The following is a 16221-nucleotide window of genomic DNA, read 5'->3' as shown; positions in this document are numbered from 1 at the left end:
CCACCACCACCACCACCACCACCACCACCACCACCACCACCACCACCACCACCACCACCACCACCACTACTACTACTACTACTACTACTACTACTGCTACTACTGCTACTACCACCACCACTACCACCACCACCACCACCACCACAACCACCACCACCACCACCACCACCACCACCACCACCACCACTACTACTACTACTACTACTACTACTACTACTACTACTACTACTACTACTACTACTACTACTACTACTACTACCACCACCACCACCACCACCACCACCACCACCACCACTACTACTTCTACTACTACTACCATGCTGCTGCTGTTACTGCTGCCGCTGCTGCTGCTGCTGCTGTTGCTCTGTTGTTATTACTATAGTCTACTTGATTGACCTGTGCAGCTGAGATGTATGGGGCAAGCAGGGTGAGTTTGATTCACGGCTGCTGATTGGCCGCCGATGATGTCACTGAAGTAATGCAGGCAAGTATTGTAGTGTAACGTGCGGACGTAGGTGTACACTGTGGGTGGATATTCTAGTGCAACTAGCGGACGTAGGTGTACACCGTGGGTGGATGCAGTGCAATATGCGGACATGGGTGTACGCCCCTGCACCGTGGGTGGATAATTTACTTCAAACATCACTCATCATTTATAAAACTTTACAATTTTTAATTTTCTTTGATAACAGAAAACTTTTAAAGCAATTTTGACCCCTTTAGCTTCGGAAATTGCTCCATAGTTAAAGTGGCTGCTTATATTGCAGGCAATTTGAAAACATAAATTATATACTTGTTAATATAAGACGAGCTGGAGAATTACATCATCGGCGGCCAATCAACAGCCGCGAAACAAACACACCCTACTGGCCACATACATTTCAGCTGCACAGGTCAATGAAACAGAGTATACTACTACCACTACTGTTGCTGCTGCTGCAGCAGCAGCAGCAGCAGCAGCAGCAGCAGCACCACCACCACCACCACCACCACCACCACCACCACCACCACCACCACCACTACTATTACTACTACTACTACCGCTGCTGCTGCTTCTACTACTATTACTACTACTACTGCAGCGTACAATAGTTTTAGCCTGACCTGAACAGGGCCCAGGTTGGACTGAAGATACTGTATCTCAAACAACCTTTGCCACAGTTGGTACCGGTACAATTCTTCTAAATCTGCTGGCCTAGAGGATACAAGAACATTTTGAAGCGGGACCTAATCGCAAAGATTACTTTTAATCTCAACACTCTGATAGGCTTTTCCTATGCAGAAATGAATAGTCTGGGGTAGCAACAACAAAAAAAAAAAAATCACAGACAAAGGGTTAAAATACTACCGTGGCAGACCCTGGTAATACACATGTCAGTGGTCAAAATACACATGTCAGTCTGACTGAGATAATGATATACTGACAGTTCACCATTCCCAAGGAGGCGTATTTGTTGAGGGAATACTGCGGTCCGCATTTATATACAGTATATTAATACATTTCTTTCTTTTTTTTTTTTTTTTTTGTCCATATCCGAGTATTGATTTGACAGTCAGTTGCATGAAGACAATCAGTCGTTCCCACATGCTACACACGTTCACTTATCATCACTTTGGTGATAATGCCTACCGGTCATACCGAATACATGCAGGGGCTGTCTTATCCAAGAATGGTGTGATCGTTTTAGCGAGTTATTTTTATGATATGTCAGTAGGCAGTGGTGGTTTAAGGGGTGGGCAAATTTGGCAATGGCTCAGAGCCTATTCACAAAGGGGACCCCATTTGACTAGTATAATACCGTATTTCTGAAAGATTAATTTAATACGATTTTAGTATTTATCCTTTCACTTAATATCACAGGTGTAAAAATATTTTAGAACCTAAAATATCCGGTAGAAATGCTACTGGTACTTTAAGGTCAGGATATGAAAATCGCAAGTTATGCTGTAGGGCCCAATGTGACTCCTGCCTAGGTCTCCCCGAAGTGTAAGGTCATCGCTGGCGGTAGGTCCTGTGGAATACCATTAACGCCTGTTTAAAGAAATACAGATCGTAAAACCGGTCTCTGTCCTAACCTGGGATTGAAATTGCCCCTTTCTGGCCAACAGAAAACTTGTCTAACTACTTGACTGAGAACGTAGTGGAGAGGTACGGTGCGAGAATATGTATAAGGGATATGGTGGTGTATCGTGGGAAGAGGGATCCTTACTGAGCTGGGACAGAAAACACCTGCAGGTCCTTTTCATCGACATCATTTCTCACAGGGAGCAGCGTTAGGCAATAGACAGACAAATAGATAGATCGACTGATAGATAGATAGATGGAAACCTGTTGAAGTTGAGAGACAGGCAGACAGGCAGCAGGAAATATAAACCTGGTTTTCTTAAGGCTGGGAGGAGGGAGGCGGGTATGAAAGCGAGAAGTGAGGAAGTGGTATCTCGGGTCACACCACCTTGAGCAATAAATTTCACACTAAAGCATCTAATTTCCGTCCTAAGGCGATTATGAATCATACTTAAAGTCCAAATGACCGTGTTAGTCAATGTCAACTGTACTTACCAGTCATTGCGTGATATTACTAATACTTCTTGTCTCCCATGACTCACTCTCAGCTTAAAGAAAAAAAATTGCTAAACCAAAGCTGCAATAGAAAACTCGAGTCACCCCAACCAGTACTGTCACTCAGGCTCGCATGATTCACACTCAGCTGAATAAACAAATCCAATATTGTCTGGTGGAGGAATGGAGCTGTTTCGACCGAAAAAGGGACATTGACGACGGTATTAACTCTCAAGCTCCTGTGACCCACTTTTAGCCTAATAAAACCGCCTGCTGTTGGTGTTGGCCGGATAATGAGAAGGTTAAATATTGTTAGTATCCCATACCTGCTTAACCTTTGGATTCTGTTAGTCCGTTTCCGTGAAAATAAACTCATCTTTTTAAAAATTTTCTGTCAGTGCCATGTGATATGGGTGTATTATGACACCATTACGTTATACCGAGTAGGTTACTGTAGTGAAGGTGTCATCATAGTGAAGGTATTATCGTAGTAAAGTGGCCATCATAGTGAAGGGGTCATCGTAGTAAAGGGGTCATGGCAGTGAAGGGATCATCGTAGTAAAGGGGTCATCGTAGTAAAGGGGTCATCGTAGTAAAGGGTCATCGTAGTAAAGGGTCATCGTAGTAAAGAGTCATCGTAGTAAAGGGGTCATCGTAGTAAAAGGGTTATGGTAGTTAGGGATTCATGGTGGTTAAGGAGTCATAATAGTCAAGGAATCATGGTAGTGAAGGGATCATGGTAAAAGGGTTAAGGTGTCACAATATTAAAGGAGTCATGGTACTGAAGGGATCATGGTAAGGGATAGTAAAGGTGTCACAATATTACAGGAGTCATGGTAGTGAAGGGATCATTGAGTAAAGGGTCATGCAGAGAAGGGGTCATGGTAGTGAAGGTGTCATGCATGGTAGTGAAAGGGGCATATAATGGAGGGGTCATGGTAGGAAATGGACGTACAGTGAAGGAGTCATAGCAGTGAGGGGGTCATGGTAGGAAGGCGTCATGGTAATGAATGGGTCATGGTAGCGAAGGGGCCATGGTAGGTAAGAGTCATGGTAGTGCAGGGGTCATGATAGGAAAGAGTCATGGTAGTGAAGGGGTCATGGTAGAAAAGAGTCATGGCAGTGAAGGGGTCATGGTAGTGAAGAGGTCATGGTAGTGAAGGGATCATGATAATGAAGGAATCATGGCAATAAAGGGGTCATGGTAGTGTTGTAGTTATGGTAGTGAAGGAATCATGATAATGAAGGAATCATGGTAGTAAAAGAATCATGGCAGTGAAGGGGTCATGGTAGTGAAGGGGTCATAGCAGTGAAGGAATCATGGCAATGAAGGGGTCATGGTAGTGATGGAATCATGGCAGTGAAGGGGTCATGGTAGTGAGGGAATCATGGCAATGAAGGGGTCATGGTAGTGATGGAATCATGGTAATGAAGGGGTCATGGTAGTGAAGGAATCATGGCAATGAAAGGGTCATGGTGGTGAAAGGACTCATGCAGTGAAGGACTGATGGGAGTGAATGGATGATGGTTATACAGACACCAGTGTAGTAAAAGGCTTAAGCCATATTAGCGCCACCAACGACTGAAACAAAATGGCGTCTATCACCTGACCTCAATACGGGGAAAAAATCTCTAGACGACCTTTGCAAATTGTTCCGACCCTGAAGGTGACGTCACAGGCTCCGCGCTCTCCCATTGGTCCGTGCCACGCGACACCTGCATGCACTTTTTACTTTACGAGGAAAGGCCGCCTACATGTTTCCTGTATGAGTGAGTCAAAGTTGCATGTCGTCTCTTTGGTGCTTCTTTCTTTTTTATTTTTATATAAACACTCCTATGCTCATGTGATTCAAGAGTTCAAAATCAAATGGCATTTACTAAAATAGAATACTAGAGCTGTCCCTGCTATTAGAGGGTTAATAATACCATTACTAATTTCTTAGAAAATAACAACAAAGCTACATTTTAATCCATTTATGGTCTTGCCTTCCTTAGCAACTTATTCCAGCTAAAGCCAGGCTATTTCATTAAGCTGAGAATGAATCACCGGAGATTGTTAACCTGGGCACCATTAAATCAAATAATAGGAAGAGATACGGTACTGTATTCCTGTTAACGCCAGGGGATGTTATTCAGCTGAGAAACATACAGAATATGTCCACAATTCACAAAAAATTGCGGAAAAATCTGTCGATTCAAGTTCCATTGCTTCCTTTTGTCAGTTTCCTCTAATGTACCCACTAAATGGAGAAACGGTGAGATTCTCGATAATGAATCTCCCTTTTTTTTCAGGTCGGCATTATGTTTCTTTATTCGGAGATGCTCTCTCTCTCTCTCTCTCTCTCTCTCTCTCTCTCTCTCTCTCTCTCTCTCTCTCACACACACACACACACACACACACACACACACACACACACACACACACACACACACACACACACACACACACACACACACACACACACACACACACACACACACACACACACACACACACACACACACACACACACACACACAAGGGGAAGTAGTAGTGTGCAGTGAACAGGATTCCACGAACACTAATAAGCAGACAGTCGGGTGCCTTTGTGACAGTCATCATGCGCACACAGGGAGGAAATTGAGTTCGTTTGTTGGGAGGCTTAGAAGCACACACAGTGGCAGATAATTGTGTGTGATTTGGGGAAGACCTGCACGAACATCACACACACGCACACACACGCACACGCACACACACGCACACACACGCACACGCACACACACGCACACAAGCAGGTAGTCATATGCGTTCAAGAGAGCCAACATAAGCTACGAAACAAACAAGATGGCAGTGGTGTGTGTGTTTGTGAGAACTTGCATGGTCGCGCGCGGAAACTCTCCCACACACACACAAGCAATGGAGTACGTTTATGGAAGGCATCATGGTCGTTGCCTCACGCTCAGTCATCTTTAACCCCTTTATCCTCGTCACTACCACACGCCCTATTGAAGTTGATTAAAAAATGCTTGGAGTTAACAACAATGGAATATAATTTGTTTACCGTGTCTTAAATGGTTCTATCCTCCAGGCTCAGATTTTTTTTTTTTTTTTTTTTGGGTGGGGGGAGTTGGAACTTTTTTTTTTTTTTTTTACTTAAGTTTTCTGCTGCTTGACTATTATCTTTAAGAATAGTAATGAAGTACAAAAAGATGTCAGTGAACTGAGTTGCTCAGCCAGTGGAAGGGAGGCGTTACGAAGCGTCTCAATTCAACAACAATAACAGAAACGGCTTTTTTGCATGTACTATTGGTAACATAAGTATAGATTCACTTGATTATGATAGATAATAAGACAGTGATCAGTGGCTATCGAAACTCCATATTGCCATCCCCGATGCCCAGAAAGTTTCTAAAAGCACTGGGTGAGAGTTTCATCATTGTTCGACTAAAAAAGTGGAGCGATACTTGTGTCCGTATTTGTGATTCTCTTCCCGCCGTATCTGTATCCTCCCATCGTCCGTTCCTCTCCTTTTAGGGCATGAGAACCTTCATTTTCATAACTAATTCAGTACTTTACGTTGCCAGATTGTTTTTATGTATCTCGTAGTGAAAGATTGACGTAAATAGTATGACGATAATTTAGTATTTTATCTTTGTTATTATCAGCCACTTACTCAGCTAAAGAAAAATTCCTCATAGCGAAAGGATAGAAAAAAAAGTTTCGTTATTTATTCTTACAACGATACATTGTTGTAGCTTATTCTTACTGCCGCCAGACTGAGAGAAACCTTTAGTGGTGGAGAGAGAACTCATGCTGTATTACAGTCGCGTCTTTTGGAAACGAAATTGTCAGGAGTAAATAATGTTCCATTTCTTGTACGAAACACTGAACTTTTTCCTAATTAAATTTACTTAGATTTCATCTAAATTTCAAAGGGAAAGATATATACATTTCTTAGGGTCCTTCGACTCATTCTCAAGTGAATGAAATCGTCTACCGTCAGCTGGAGCAGAATACTAAGGGTTGTTTGGACCATAAGAGGGTTTTGCTCTGTCATAGTCCTGTAACTAACACTCAAATGAATAAAATAGCTTGACTTAAACTGAAATAGAATCTTGTTGATTTTCTCACCATATGAGGGGTAAGCTAAGAGTCAAGGATTTTTCCAAGCTACCCACTACAGACCTTAACCCCATAACACGCGGGATGTCTTTTGAGTTCGTTCTTAGTATATACTGACGATTTTGTTCCATCTACACAAGATTTTTTGAAGAAGAAGAATTATAGACTTCAGGAGCCCCTCCACGACTAAAATCCTTCCCCAAGTTGAGGAAAATCGTCTGGTTGCTAAGGAATAAAGTGAAAATGATGTACTCAGGTTGAAAGAGCTAGTTTCCCTGTGCATTTACGCGACACTTCACTGCCCTTTCGCACCTAGGTATATGCTTTCCCACTTCATCAGCACATTTACCTTCTACTTACGCTCCCCATTCATTTACGTATTTACTCTCCTTGAGCACTAGCACCCGACTAGCAGCAGAATCTCATCCATTTTCCGTCTAATTTTCTAATGCAAGAGTTAACCGTTATTCCCAGTCCTTCATGTATGCAACAGGTCAGTTCTGGTACTGTCTTACTCTTTAGTTTTTACTGCCTACAGTGTGACCTGTGTTCACAATTATATGTCCAAGGACCTCGAAATAAACGGCTCTTGAATTTGACTCTGTTATTTTGTTTTTATTATTTCTCGGAGGGAACAATCTTTCGAGTTTTTGGACTTTGGCTCCTTCTTTCATGCATTAAAAAAAAAAAAAAAAAAAAAATCGACATATTTACTGTCCCCACTCATGTACTCATTTAAACTAACTATTCATCTGCGCAATTGTTTTCAGCGCTCTTACTCTCTTTCGTCATCGACACTTTTACCTTCCATGTATATCTGCGCAATTACTTTCATTCGTCTTCGTCCCTGAGTACTGTATGCCAGTGGGGGAGAGAGTGTGAGAGAGTGCCGTACCGGGTAACTCTTCCGCCGTGTGTGTGTGTCGTTATTTGTTTCCATATTTACGAATGCTTCAAGCCTCACCGTGCTAAATCCCTGCGCCAACATGCTGGGCTTGTGTGCTTACCTTCCTTCTGGCCCAAACAGTGGGAGTGGTTGGTGCTGAGGCGGTGTAGTGTGGTGTTGTATGTGGCTAACTCATTTACGTCAAAACGCCTCTCCAAAATGTAATAGCATTATAAATCACCACGAAAGCTCTTTCCCCAGTTTAATAACATCGTGTAATTGTAGCACAACTTCTTCACAAAGATAGGTCTCAGTCAAACTGAATAACGTCGCTCAGCGGTAGTAAGGTTTCTTCACTAAGAATGTCTCTCTTAAAATGAATAACAACATCTACAGTTAGCGCAACTCATTCAAAACAAAAATACTTTCCCAAATTAAATAAACAATCTAAGTAGTAAAACTTACTCGGTACGAAACATCTCTCCCAAGCCGAATGATAACGTCCAACAACAGGATAGTTTATTTACTACTAAAGTTTCTCACACACCAGACATCATCATCATCATGATCTTGCAGTAGTACAACTTATTTCGCCCGATATGTGTCTCCTAGAAATAAATAACGTTATCTAGAAACAGTACAACACAGTCACTAAGAAAGTTTATCACAGACCTAATAAAATTATTTGGCCCTTCCTATTCACTTCGAAATATTGCTTGAAAAATATATGTAAAAAAAAAAAAAAAGAAAGAAAGAAAGAAAGACAACAGATTAGAAAAAAAACTCGTCCAGCAATACTAAAAGTAACGCTAACAAAATGTGCAGCTACGGTCAAGAACGCTTTTACAATCCTAAGATTTGGAACTAATGGAGCAAAATTCCTATCCTTCCAACATGGTTCACTGCTTCAGTGTTACTTGTTAGTTTGATAATATATCTCGGAGTTCTGATGCAAGCTTCTGGAGGTATAAAGGAACCATTAACCGCCACTGAGCCAAATACATTGCCTGTGTAACTGCGTAACCAGATATTTAACTCATATCAAATGTTCTTTGCAGATAGCGTTCGATGACACTCGCAAGTTTAAGACAGAACTCGCAGTCGGCAGCACACTTAAAGGCAGTAACCTAATAGAACAGCACCCCACAGATAAACGGCATACACATAACCAGCGATACAAGTAAACTGCGGTACATATCAACAGTACGCAGATAGGTGGTCTGCTGTCGTAATGGATGCGTGTTCGAATCCCGGCCGGAGTAGGTAACAATTTAAAGGATTTGAATTTCGTTAAAGAAGACTTTTCATATTTACTAAAAGATCCGCCAACGTGTCATAAAACACCCTCGCGAATATTTGCAAGCCAGTCAAGTATGAGACAACCCTATCATGTATTCAATACGGAAGGTGTATGTTAGCGTCGAAGTGGTGACATGTGGTGTATGATATATAAGAGGACTGCTGGGCCTCGGGAACCGGGCTGTTAAGGACTATACCCAGAGTCGGGGATAAAGAAATAAAGTATATAACGAGTATATTATCCTGACGCACCCTCTGCTAATTAAAAGCATTACAACGAGAGGCTTTGTGGATATTGTTAATAAATGTTCACTGTCAGGAATTTCTTCTAGGCTGTTAAAAGCTACCTGATGGTCACTGCACGTTACAATAGACAATACGTTGGTCTAGAATGAGGAAATCATAAAATTTTGTCTTCATCCATCGACAAGTAACTAACATAAATTGTATGTTATTAATACCAGGAAGTAAAACATGTAAAATGGGTGGGGCACCAAATGTCCGATATTAAAATCATGCAGTAGAATTAAAAAAAAAAAAAAAATCTTAGTCTTTTACCTTTTACCACTTAACCGAGTGATTTTTAAGCCAAGAGTTTAATACTGTGTGACGAAGAAACAGCATCCAAAGGCCCTTCATTCTACGCCAGATATTCCCCAGCATGCCACATTAATTGTCTAATGCTTAGTCTCACACATATTTGGTTGATGTTAGCTATTAACATTCGCACGCGCACGCACGGACGCACTCATGCTCTCTCTCTCTCTCTCTCTCTCTCTCTCTCTCTCTCTCTCTCTCTCACACACACACACACACACACACACACACACACACACACACACACACACACACACACACACCTAACACCCCCACACTCACCAACACACCTCATACATCGAGACCCACACTTTACACACCCACGCCCACCAAGCGTCATTCCTTACACAGTATTCAAATCTAAGTCTTTTAGCCATAATATACAGCAAAGAAAACCACGTGAATTATTACTTTGAAAAAATCAGTGACACCTGGAGTTTAGAACCCCTAGACTGGTGAGTATTGTCCTGCGTTTCTCTGATGGAACAAAAATAATAATCGGTCAGGCTTATCATATCCTTGATCACTTAACTCCTATTTTTATTTGGTATTATTCTAGCTACATCCAGGCAGCTTTGATTCGGATTAGGAAAGACTTTTAGCAGAGTAGGAAAAGGGAGTGAAGGATATTTTTTTCCCGGTCCAGAGAAATGAGGTATATATTTTTCCTCTCCAGTGCGAACAGTCACTCTTTAGCTGAGTAAAAGTGCCTGGTGCTAGTGAGTATAAATTAGAGGAGTCATTGAAGTCAAGGCTTTTATCCTCTTAGTTCAATGATGGCATGTTTTTATTTATGCAACCATCAGACAGTATTATTCACCTTACTGTACCTAATACTTCTTGAACTCATATTATTCACATTTTTCAGTAAGCGCTCAGCACGATGATGTCTTGTATTTGTTTCTCTCAGTATGCTATTTTATTCAGTTTACGGATGATCTCTTGTAATGCGGGGTTAAAAGCTAATATCTTAAAGTCACCAAATTCAGAGGTTCACAATCATCATATATTACCTCACTGTCCTTTTAACTGGCACCACTAGCCTCTTGGCGAGTGTAGAAGCAGAATCCGCTTTGTATTGTTTGTGCTTATTCACTGATCCTAGCGTTATATATGAATAGACAGTGAGGTAGATTGTTAGATAGCTAGATAGAAAAATGTGTAGGCATAATGATGGATACAGATCGATAGGTAGGTAGGTAGGAAGGTGGGTAGACAGACAGGTAGATAAATATGTACAGTAGGTATAGGTAGATATATGGAAATTTAGTGAGGTGAATGTGTGTGTGTGTGTGTGTGTGTGTGTGTGTGTGTGTGTGTGTGTGTGTGTGTGTGTGTGTGTCCTAATGTGCAGCCCTCCCCCTGAACCCCACCGTCGCCTCCTGCACAAAACAAGCAACTCTCACTCATTCTGTCCTTGGTACTTCCCTTGCTGCTTCACTTCTTTTAAGCCCTTCACTAAGATGGTGTATTTTTGTTTTGAATTAGTTGATAAATGATAACTGTACTGAACTTCGAAAGGAACCGTAACCCACCCACTCCCACCGTCACAGTTAGAACATAATAAGCCACTTACACCTACTTTATCCATGCTACTGTCTTTACTGCTTCACGCCTCTCAATCCACCAAGTGCGATGACGACTCTTTATGCTTTTCTTACTTCTGACAGACGATTTCATTCAATTTAGAAGGAACCTTTAAAGCCCACCGTCACCGCCTGGCCATAACAAGCGACTCTCACCTTTTCCGTCCTTGGTAGCCTACTTCCGTTGCTGCCTCAGGCCCTCTAACCCCTTGACGACAGTGATGGCTTTCATATATGTTATTCTTCCTACGTACAGTCTGTTCTGTGTGCTGTCGTGTATTTAAATCTTATCAAATTTCCTTTGTGACAATAAACACTACCATTCCTGCAACACAGATTTCGGTATACACTTCTCACTATGCACTCTAAAATCCTTCCACACCTCCGTGGATGAAGGATTGGGTGCGGGAGGATCATTTCTCTGCGGACAGAAAGTGGTGTTCCTTGGCTTAGTGGATCGCTCCAGTACCCTTATAGAACCCGTAAAATACGTCTATAGTATATAACTTACACTCAGGGCGTTTCTGACAATGCATAGAGTACATACTCATCACTCTTCCATACCTTTTTAATATCTACATAATTTTCGTTGTGTATATGGAAGATTAAAAATATCTGAACGTACCCTGTCCAGAATTTAAAACGAAATTAACTATTTCACTACGATAACATATTCCTGGAGATTATAATTTCTTGACTGGCACTTTCATTTAACTAAAGAGAAAGGCCTGGTAGTGATGGTGTTAATGAAGGCTCTACCTAAACCTCTTCAGTCTGCAATGCCTCGCATAAGCTAAAATAATCGTCTAAAGAGAGCAATAATAATAATAATAATAATAATAATAATAATAATAATAATAATAAAAGTCACTGTATCGAAGAGAATGAAAGCGATCCTCCAAAGTCCTGAGGAGTTTGGTCTTCAGTGTTCCGTACCATTTGCCTTCATTCTTTCTACTTGTTTCATTCTGAATTTTATCTGCTCTCAGAACACAGCTTAATCCCTTGATAACAATATAAGAATTTAATCCTTTTTCCGCTAATGTCAGGCAGTTTCATTAAGCTTGAGAAATCCTCCGTTTTTTTTTTTTTTTTTTTTTTTTTAAGTGACAGAACTCAATTTTTTTTCCTAGTTCATGCATGAGAAAATTATAAAGGTAAAGTTGCATCGGATTCAAAGTGACTTGACTAACTGAAGAAAATGGGTGTAGCCTTCATCATCCACTTTCAAAATAGATATGATTCCTGAATTTAATAAAATCGTCTGGAATTAAAATTTGCAAAGCATCACGCCGTCAGAGTCAAACGTTTAATGGGTGTTGCTGGTAAAATGGTACCCTGCCATGATATTCCCAGAAGATGAATGAAATATGTTCGCTGCAAAATTAAAACATATGCCATTATACTGAAGATGTTAATGTTACAGCTGAGAAATTGTTTGACCTGGAGTTTCGTGAGGTGCATCGGTCTTGTAAAGTGGAGAAATTGTAATTCATAATCACTACGCGCCTCATAGGGAGAGAGAGAGAGAGAGAGAGAGAGAGAGAACACACACACACACACACACACACACACACACTGAGAGAGAAAAAGAGATAAAGGGAGAGAGAGAGAGAGAGAGAGGGCGTCTCTATTTGAATCAGACTCTCTTATGTACAGTACCGGTACGTAATCAACACATGCGAATTGTCAGGCGGCGAGAGAGATTATGAACCTTTGGCTGCCTCGCTAACTCTTGTCTAGTTTTATGTGTATTGTTTTTTTCTTGTCAGGCTGTCTCTTATGCACGTAATAAACACATGAGGATTGTTAGGCGGCGAGAGAGAGATTATACACCTTTGGCTGCCTCGCTAATTCTTTTCTAGTTGTATAGGTATTGTTTTTTTCTTGTCTAGGGTCAGTCTCCCTTCCCCGTATTCTTAGCGTTCAAGAAAGCGTCGGAGATGTCTTTGTTTCATGGCCAGCCGAGAAGAACATAAAAGAATAATAGTGGGATTAGATTTTCACTTCGTGGTTTTGGCCAAGACACTGAACTGAGAGTCAAGTGGCTCATTATAAGAGACCTGTATTTTTATCCATATTTCTACAAACAGCCTAAGTGTTAATAAGAAAGTGGAAACAGCGTAAGTGTTAATGAGCTGAAATTCAATCAATGGCGCGTTTTCCTTTCAGTCTATGTTTGTTCTAAGCCTATTATTTTAACCCGGGTCTTGGCAGAAAAAATGAGTACTCATGTCACTTCATGTGCTTGCGTATGTTCACACACACAGTTTACTAATGTCTGGGAGAGTGTGTAAGAAACGGAATCTAAAGGTGAATATAGGGAAGAGTAAAGTTATGGTCTTCGAGAGAAATGAAGTCACTGAATATACAGTAAGGCTGTATGGTGAGGAAATGGAAACTGTGAGTACATTTACGTACTTCGGAAGTGTGATGAGTAAAGATGAAAGTTTGGAGGATGAAGTGCTTGAAAGAGTACAACAGGTAAGAAAGGTTGCTGGTTCTTTGAACGCAATGATAAGAAATAGGGGAGTGAGCATAGTAGCAACAACAACCAAAAAAAAAAAAAAAAATCGCTGCATGATAGTATTGTGATACCAATTTTGACGCATGGATGTAAAGCTTGAACCTTGTTGGAAGGACACAAGTCAAGAGTGAGAACAGCGGAAATGAGTTATTTGAGAGAAGCATGTGGAGTTACATGAACAGACGCACTGACAATTGAGGAAGCGAAGGAGCGTCGTGGTGTGAATGTGGATGTGAAAGAAAACGTTAGGAGAAATATACTGAGGCGATTTGGCCATGTGGAGAGGACTTAGAGCGAAAGGCTAACGAGGCGAGTGTATGTGATTAAAGTGGATGGGGGTAGAGGAAGGCGGAGGCCGACGGTGAGGTGGAGGGATGGAGTGGAGAGGTATATGTGATAGGGATGTTTGAGATGGGGGGGCAGCAGCAAAATGGCGGTGGACAGGGTGACGTGAAGATGATTTGTTGTGGCCACCCCTTACGGGTTTAAGGCGTTTGGCAATAGATAGCTAGACAAATAAACAGACACGGACACAATCATAGCCACTGCACATCAACTCATATGCATCACTTCTGACACCCCCGATCGTTTTTTGCCAACATAAGGAAGGATTTACTTCTGGCCATCATACTCACTGAAGAAAAAGTCCTGTCCTACAGTGAATGTAACAGGAACAGATTAAAATACAGATCAAGATAAGTACAATATTTCAAACAAGTAGGTACGATGACTTCATATTTTAGCTTTATATTATAAGATTTTCGTTTAAAATGGGAAATTTTGCTCGTACTGAAGAGATTAATAAAGCCAATCCCTAACCCCTGTTCAGCTGTATAATAATATAGTTTAGAGATAGCAAATTTTAAAGTAAAATTATTAGTATCCCGTCAAGTAAATTTAGGGGAAAAAATCGTAGTCAGATGTTAATGCCATTATTAACCCGTCTTGTTATGAAACTCTCTCCTACTGTAAGCGCAGTTTCTTTGTCTAAAGCTGCCAAAAGATTTTTCACGGGCAGGAGAAGGTAGACTAGTCCGAAATTTGATGTTACTATAATTTCTAACACTGATATACAAGAACAACAATTTAAATCCTTTAGTATCGGGATGTCTTTCTGTGTTCATGGCACTACCAGATGAATATTCAGTCAGGAGCACCACTTAGTAATAGAAGTGTTCATGTCCTTCATCAACACCTTCCCTACATGAGGTCACTGAGAAGCTGAGCAACATCGTGTGAAGGCAACTATATATCCCATTGGATCCCAGAGTTGCTGGGCGGGACACTGCACTGGGAGGGTACTAAGCGTACCGTCCTCCGCCTGTCTGCTCATAGTCACGAAGCTCATAGGTTTCTACCCGGGGGTTCCCTACTTTATTAAGATTTGAAAATTCCCAGTTCTGTACAATACTGAGGACACTGGGCTCCAATGGGATATAGTATAAAAGACGCCTCTGTACTGAGCCAATTTTCATCATGTTTTTGTGCCGTGTGTGTGTGTGTGTGTGTGTGAGAGAGAGAGAGAGAGAGAGAGAGAGAGAGAGGGAAAGATAGAGAGGAAGTGAAGGGTGTTGTCAAGTTAAGCTGTATTAAATCTTATTTTGTTTATTGATGCAGTTGAAAAGTAAGGTACAATATAAATCACATGATTTTGGTAAATAACAAGATAATAAAGCCATATTACATCAGAAGACTGTGATTTACTCTCTCATACAATATTATTTAAATAAATCACAGTTGGAAACACGATTACATCATATATACGCGAAATCGTAAGCGAATGCTTCCGAAGTTTGTGCAGTGGTAATCGTAATAAAATTTCAGATTATTGCAATCAATTACGTTACCTGTGTAATCGCCCAGTGCCATGTCAGAGGGCTGCGGCTAAGTTAAGAAATTATCTTTAGGAAAACTCTTGGCTGGTGGAGGGCAACATGATATACTCAACTCAAACAAGTATACAAAAACAACGCGGTACGCTGTTCAACCACGTATATATAATATTTGACACCCTCCAGAGATGGACGGTGCAAATAACTCTATTATGGCCGTCTGGGAAACTCTCCTTAGCTTCCTGAGTCCAAAGGAATCTTCTTTTATCTGTTTCTGGCTTTCCATTAGTTATTTTATTCAGCCGAGATGAGACTTGTCGGTGCCAAAAAGTTTCTTTTGCTGGTTTTCCGCTAGACTTTTTTTTATTCAACACTGATGAAACTTGTCGGGCTCGTGAAGTTAACTGAGATGTAACAAAATACTATTTGATATTTCACTTTTACAATATCTTTCTTATGTTAGCCAGAATTCATACTACCTAACGTATTTTTATGTTGAAACTTATCGGGTGTTTTTACAGATTTTGAGATAATCCGACTTGGTAGAGATGTGAGAGCTCAGTTCCCGAGACGCCTTGCTACTTGTGAGTCCGTTCACAGTGCAACCCCAAAAATGCAGAATTCCCTTGAAGCCGCTCTACACAAACAGTTCCGCGTAGCCCAATGCTTTGTTTATGAATCAGAATCTCTTGCTCCCTCCAGCTCTACTCGTGTATCCGCCAGTTAAATCAGTCTCCCGCTGGGCCCTTGTCGGAGAGGGAGCGAACCCCCATAATAATTATAATTGTATTAGTTCTGAGGCCGCAGGTAGTAATAGCATCTAGTAGCTCCT

Source organism: Coenobita brevimanus, chromosome 76 (assembly GCF_032717465.1).
Source record: "Coenobita brevimanus isolate Jiangsu-jjx chromosome 76, ASM3271746v2, whole genome shotgun sequence".
NCBI lineage: Eukaryota > Metazoa > Arthropoda > Malacostraca > Decapoda > Coenobitidae > Coenobita > Coenobita brevimanus.
The sequence above is the reverse complement of the archived record's forward strand: the minus strand, read 5'-3'. Positions refer to the sequence as shown.